Raw genomic sequence first — 7,197 nt, forward strand, 5'->3', positions numbered from 1 at the left:
CATTTTCATGTCCTCAGTAGCCATGAAATTAAAGTACACAGACCCCCCAACAATGTCAAAACCATCACACTCCCTTTTAACTTCCATCTCTAGCTTACCCACTTCCTAACCATCTCTATCAATGGGCAAAAGACTACAAACCTGCCAATCAAGAAAAGTTTTAGGTTGGTAGACACATTGTGAACCAAACTATCCAAAACAACAATTTCCACTCCCTCTTCAAAGCTAATCACCTTGGGAGCTTCTAGCGAGACATGAGTCATCTTCCCTCCAAGGACCACATCCTTCCATCTAAGATCCATAGTACTCATTTTATCCTCTTCACCCACAAATGATGCCATCATTGGCTCCACCAGCACTACACCATTAGAACGATCAACGTCAACACTTCCCTAGGTTACCCCAAATAAGGTTAGAACAAGTTGCAGGTCTGGGTAGGAATTTGGGACTAGGCTTAGCCCTTAGGGGCCATTCCTACATATCCAAATTCAACATGCCAAAGGAGCGGGAAATGAGTGAAACAATTGTAGAGTAGAATCTATATGCTAACTAAATATTAGTCTTGACAAAGACTCCCCTTACCTAGCACATGTTAGATAAGGATATAATAATCTAAATTAGTTATCATGTGAATCTCTCTTTACAATAATTTAAGAATTAATTTTTTAATGATGTTCAATTTTAAATTAAGTCATAATGACATAGATAGATTAACCATAGTTATTTTAGAGTATTGGTATAAGATGCAGAAAAAATGAAAATAATCATTTAAAAACATGCATGATAAAAATAATAAAAATATTATTTTTATAGTGGGTAAGAGCACAAAGTTGGGTCGCAATTCTGCAGAAGTCAAATCCACGGAATTGGACCTCTTAGAAATGGGTACCCAATTTGCTTAGAATCGGGTACCCATTTCTAAAATCCCACTTCGGGCATTGGATTTTCTTTTCAAAAATTGGGTGCCTGATATTTAAATCATGGCTCGAGTGCCCGAACTGCTCAAGAATTGGGCACCCAACCTTGGAAAACTACAAATGCCCCTTTTTTTTTGTTTTTGGTGTCATTTTTATCATTTGGAAAATGAAAGCCCGATTTCAAAGCAATACGGGAGCCCATTTTTGACCTCTACTGACCCCCCCTTTCTGTTATTTTCTTACATACCAGATATTTTATTTTGTTTTGTACTATTTTATTTAATTGTTTTCAATTTTATGTTTTATATGTACTATCAATTTATTATTATTATTTTCAGTTTTAATATACATAAAATTGTAAATTTTCATTGTTAATGAGTATTATCTTTAGATTATTCTATTTGTTAATTTAAATAATAGTTTCGTAAATGTTCATTTAAAAATTATTATTTTAGATGTTTTGAAATGTATTTAATATGTAAATTATAATGTTGAATGATTAGATAGATGTAAATTCATTATTTAAACATGTAATTACATTCAATATTTCATATTTATTTCAAATAAATAGTGATTAATTATAGATTAGTTTGTAAACCATATAACAAAGAAATTAAAACTAACTATATTCATAGGTCTTTAACCTCAACCTAACCATAACTGTACAATAAAACCCTAAACATATAACTAAGTATTTAATCATGTAACACCCCACTAAGGGATCCAAACACAAAACATAGTATTTAATGATTTTACTTATTGTTTTGTACTTTGTTTCATGGATCAAAAATGGATTATGTAAACTATTTTATAAATGTATATTCTTTCAGCCTTTCATACCCTATGACATGTACAGTGGATGATTGTGCATTCCAAATCAATGCCAAGTGGCATTTAGAACAAATTTATATTATTTAAATGGATTAAACTTGTAGTTATTCTTTCATGTGGATGTGCTATTTATTTTACTTCTAGTACTTATAATTATTTAAAAATGAAATGTAAATGTGCTCTTTAAGGAATCATAAGGAATGTAATCTCTTATGTTTTTAATGTAAATTATTGTACATGTTATTGCTTTCTTAGTAAAACTTTAGGTTAGTTATTTGGATCCCTTGGCTGGGTGTTACATACTGTGCTCCCTTACTTTACATCAAGGTTATTATTATGGCTAGGGTTAGGGTTCAAGTATTAGGCATGGGATTTACACTAATAGTTTTGGATTAAGGGAAAACATTTAAGATTAACTATAATCCCAATTTTAACCAAAACTCTAATCATAACCCTTACTGTCATCCTAACCATAATCTTAATTTGCTAAAACCTTCACCCTAATATAAATAATTAAATAAGTATCCTAAGAACCAAGTACTAATTATCAATGTCAAGCCATAATCCTAACCTTAAATCATAAACTATTATCCTAAATGCTTAATGCTTATCTTAAATATTAACATTCCTAATCCTAACCCTATCCCTAAATCCTAACTGTTAAATATAATCTCTAACTTTTATTAAAATGCTAACCCTAATCCTAAAAGATTTACATAAATCTAAAGTATTATATACTAAATATTAGATCCATGCCTAAGCAATAACCCTAAGTTATAGTAAATGATAATTTAAAATTAAAAAATTTAAACTCTTCAAATACTAAACTATAGTTGTCAATGATATTATAATCTCATCCCTAATTATAAATGCTAAAATTGTACTTTAAATGGTAAAACATGTGCCTAATTACACAAAATATTAAACCTTGACATTAAGTTTTAAATTCTAATCTCAAGTCTAACCCTTATCCTAAACCTTTATCCTAAATTCTTAACCCTTAGCCTAACTAAGTTATCCTAAATGCTAAACCTTTATCCTAAAAATAATCATAAATGCTAAACTCTTCTCCTAATTCTAAAAAAAATATTAAGCTTAAATGTTAAACCCTAATCTTGACCTTAACTATGATTTACATGTAAGGTTAGGGTTTAAAGATTAGGATCTAGTATTAGGATTTGTATTCAATTCTAGAATATAAATAGGATAAGTACTGTAATTTAGATTTTATAATTAAAGTGTATATTTAGATTTATGATTAAGGTTTATAATTAAGGTTTATATCCAACAACTCATTAAAACATTTTAAGAAAAATGATAATTTATAAAGTTGCTTCCACCTACAAATCAAAATTAGGAAAACATATTTTATTAATCATTGGAACTACTGAGACTAATGTTTGGATGAGTTAAGAGTAGTTCGTAGGTGGAAGACAAGTAAGCATCCAAAAGTAATTATAAAAGATGTGATTAATATAATACAAAGTTTTCTAATAGTAAAAAGACTTTGGTAATAATTAGAAAATGCATATAATATAACACATTCCAACATAGAGATTTAGAGGGAAGAAAAGTTCTATTAGCAATTCATAACAATTGTTAAATTATAAGTTAAGATTTAAATTACTAAAGAAGATATTATAAGTTTAAGTATTATGATTAGAATTAGGATTATTATGGTTAGGGATAAGGTTCATGTATTATAATTAGGATCTAGACTTATAGTTTACATTAGCAGATAATATTTAGGATGAACTATAATCATAAATATAAATCAAATCATAATTCTATCTCTGAGCTTTCATTCTAATTGTAACATTAACTCTCATCCTAACACCATCTATTATATATCCTTCAAATAATAGCACCATTAAAAATATCCGAAACCTAAATATAATTCTAATTAATACCATAATCCTAGGTAAACCCTAACATTTATAATCATTATAATAATCCTAAGCTTAGCCATCATGAAAACCCTAACATAACCTTGTCATAATCTTAATTTTGTTTGATCCTGAGATGAACATATAATCCATAATGAGAATACAATCCCCTAGTGTCACAACATAAGTGTACATAAAAATTGATCTAGCTACTTGAATATAGAAAAGGGAAACAATTTTGAGGCAAACAACCCTAGAACAAACAACACATTAGAAGTTGCATTCTTAGTCCCCCTACCCATTTCTTCATACTTTCCTTCCATAATCTTAATTATCCTCATTTTTTTCTCATCTTATCCTTATATTTCTTAATGATTTTGTGCATTTCCTCACAAGTTTAGTAGGTCAAATAAATGCATAAATAGTGTTGAATAACAAATCTTATAGGAGTATCAAAATATATTTTCCCTTTCTATAAGGTCAGTTAGTGGTCTAGGATAAAAACATATAACTGTAATATTTTTTTCAACAAGACTTTAAAAACTAAATAGACTAGGAATATAACTACTCTAACATTCAATATAAAATATTAATAAAAAAAAAATCACTACAATATATTTCATAAAGTAATCCCATTTAGGATCTAGATCATAATCTAACAAAACAATGGTTAAACTATTGGGCACTTTCGCATCCTTTTCCTTAATATCAAAAACATGTTCCCTTGAACTTGCATTGACAAAAAAAGTTCATATCTAATACTAAAACCAAATTTATATAGTTGATTTATTAATATAGTTTTTTGGAGTATTATTTTATGATTAGACTTAAATTCGGTGTAATGTTCAATTAGCCTTAACATTAAAGTTTACTTAAGTGTTTAACTTTATTTATTTAATTGATATGGTTTTAAAGATCTGCTCATTTATAGAATTGATAGTTTAGATTTAAATTTTATTAAATAGTAATTTTGTCATTTTTTATGTTGTTTAAACATATATGTAGATTATATTTGATGGTCTCACTGCCACCCCCTCCCCCTCCCCCACCCCCACCTTTGCCCCCTCCATCTCCACCTCCACCTCCACCTCCACCCCCACCTCCACAACCACCTAGTCCTCCTCCAGCACCCACTGCAGATGATCTCTGAGAGAGCATGAGGCATAACCTTAACGACCTCATGCGAGATATTGAGGCTATCAGACATGAGGCACAAGCCCCTCCTCACCTACTATGCCTTGCAAATAGCATGCAAGGCATCATTCACTCCATACAACATCTGGATTGTGATATTGAATCATTTAAATTATGGAGGCAAAACATGTGTGCCTTCTATTCTGATGGCTTATCATATAGAGAGGTCCATAACCTCAAAATAGGTCAAGGACATTTTCAAAGATATTTTGTAAACCTTAAGATGGGTCAGGAGATTAACGAGAAGAAGCCTCATATTTTTATTAGATGGTGCACACATCCACACATAACAACACACTTTTAGGAGTGCTGGTGGATGGTATTTGACCATCCACAACATGCTTATCATGAGGTGCCCATGTACTTTCTTAGGAAGTTATGGGCTGAGTTTGAATTAGGTTTGAAACCCAATTATTTTGATATCAGATTATTTTAGGGGGTTTGGTGGAGAGATGCCTCAGGTTAGGCCTGGGGAAAAGCTTATTGATAGAACAAGAAACCATAGGCAACCTCAGCCCCTTGTACCTCTTCCTACACCCGTTGCACCAGCTCCACACCATCATCAAGTAGTTTCATCTGCTCTTACCTCTTTGAGTTCCCTTTCGAGAAATTTAATATAGCAGTGGACACATGCGACACATGTTCATCCACTTGGACATATTTGTACTAGCTATGGAGGCATATGCAGAGGCCCCTAGAGTGATGCTGATGTAGTGTACGATGACCATTATGCTGAGGGTGTTGATTTTGATGATGACGTATACAATGCCAGTGGTGATGGTAGTGATGAGATTGATGTGTCATCATTTTTTGACCTCATGCAGGGAGAGCCCAGAGATAGTCAAGAGAAACAGGTAAAATTTTAATTAAAATTTAAATATAAAGTACATAATTATTTACTTTCTACATAGATGTGTAATTTTTTTAACCATATTAATTTGTACTTTTGAAATAACAAAGGACAGATGATACTATTCCTCCTAGGAGGCAATATAGTCTTTTTTTGAGACCTATAGACGTTGGCATCCCTCATACGGTATGCACTTTGAATTACACTATAAAAATGTACATTCAAACTTGAATTTAATAACATGTGATGAGATGTTCTTTTTATCTAATTTTGTAGGGATTGTCCGGTGCTACACAGTTTGATGTCAGTAGAGGTCCTGATCTAGTTACCACTGAGGCAGAGCCTCAAATACATACGGTATGAACTTTTGACTGAAGAAAAATAATTTGTATTATTTTTATGTATGTACATTGTTATTAACTTATAATTTAAACAATTTTGACTCATGTATATATTTTATGTATTTTGATTTTAAAAACAAGAGATGGATCGTACTCATCCATACAAGCCTCGATATAGTTTTTTTTGACTCCATCTTTTGATCATCATGCTAGTGTAGCTGTTGGCACATCTGTGATAGTAGCAACTACTCAGGTATGATATATATATACATGTTTTTATAGTGTATAAAAAATGTAGTGTACAAATTATGTACTTTTTAGTTTACATACTTTGTAATTATTCATGTATATATAATTTTGACTCAACATTTATGTATCCATAATTTTAGGACTATGTTGCCATGACTATTGCTAAGAGTACGGGACTTAGCTAGATGGAGGTACCTACATCATCCTTGGAGGTTAGTATTGTGATTTATGTACATACATAGTTCATTAAATTCTCTTTATCAAATTTTAAAAATATATGTATTGTAAATTATAGGACCTCACCATTGCTGCATTTGGTAGCTTTCCCAATGCACCTCCTCTCATTATAGAGGGACACCCATCTTATGTGGTATTTATTTTATTATGTAGTGAATATTTAATTTATTTGCAAGCTAGATTTTGAAACCCATTTCAATTAAGCATGTACATGATGAGATGTGCCTCATGTTACACAAGATGATCCATCTACCTCACAGGGTGTCCCACATGATGAGACAACTCATATTACATAGGATGATCCATTTGAGTTCTCTTTACGTGGAGTAAAGAGGAAATTCGATTGGATAGATTAGATCTTGTTGGAACCTTTAGATTGTGTTTTTATGACACATATTGTCTAGTTTGATACACTTTGTATTAGGATAGTTAACTGTATTATATGTATTTTTTGACTTCATAGATCATGTTATGACATGTTAGACCATGTACTATTTTTTTACAACTTCTTCTAATGCTAGTTTATGTAATATATATTATTATGTTTCATCATGTTTTAAGTATTCAAACCATTTTCTTTGTTACGGTATATTTTATTCATGAACATATGACACATTTTGTAAGTATAAATGCTACATGAACAATAATGTTAACTATTTATAGAGCATTAGTACTAATATAAAAAAGAATAC

Source organism: Cupressus sempervirens, chromosome 4, assembly GCF_028749045.1.
Source record: "Cupressus sempervirens isolate cs-2001-9-10 chromosome 4, ASM2874904v1, whole genome shotgun sequence".
In the NCBI taxonomy this organism is placed as follows: domain Eukaryota; kingdom Viridiplantae; phylum Streptophyta; class Pinopsida; order Cupressales; family Cupressaceae; genus Cupressus; species Cupressus sempervirens.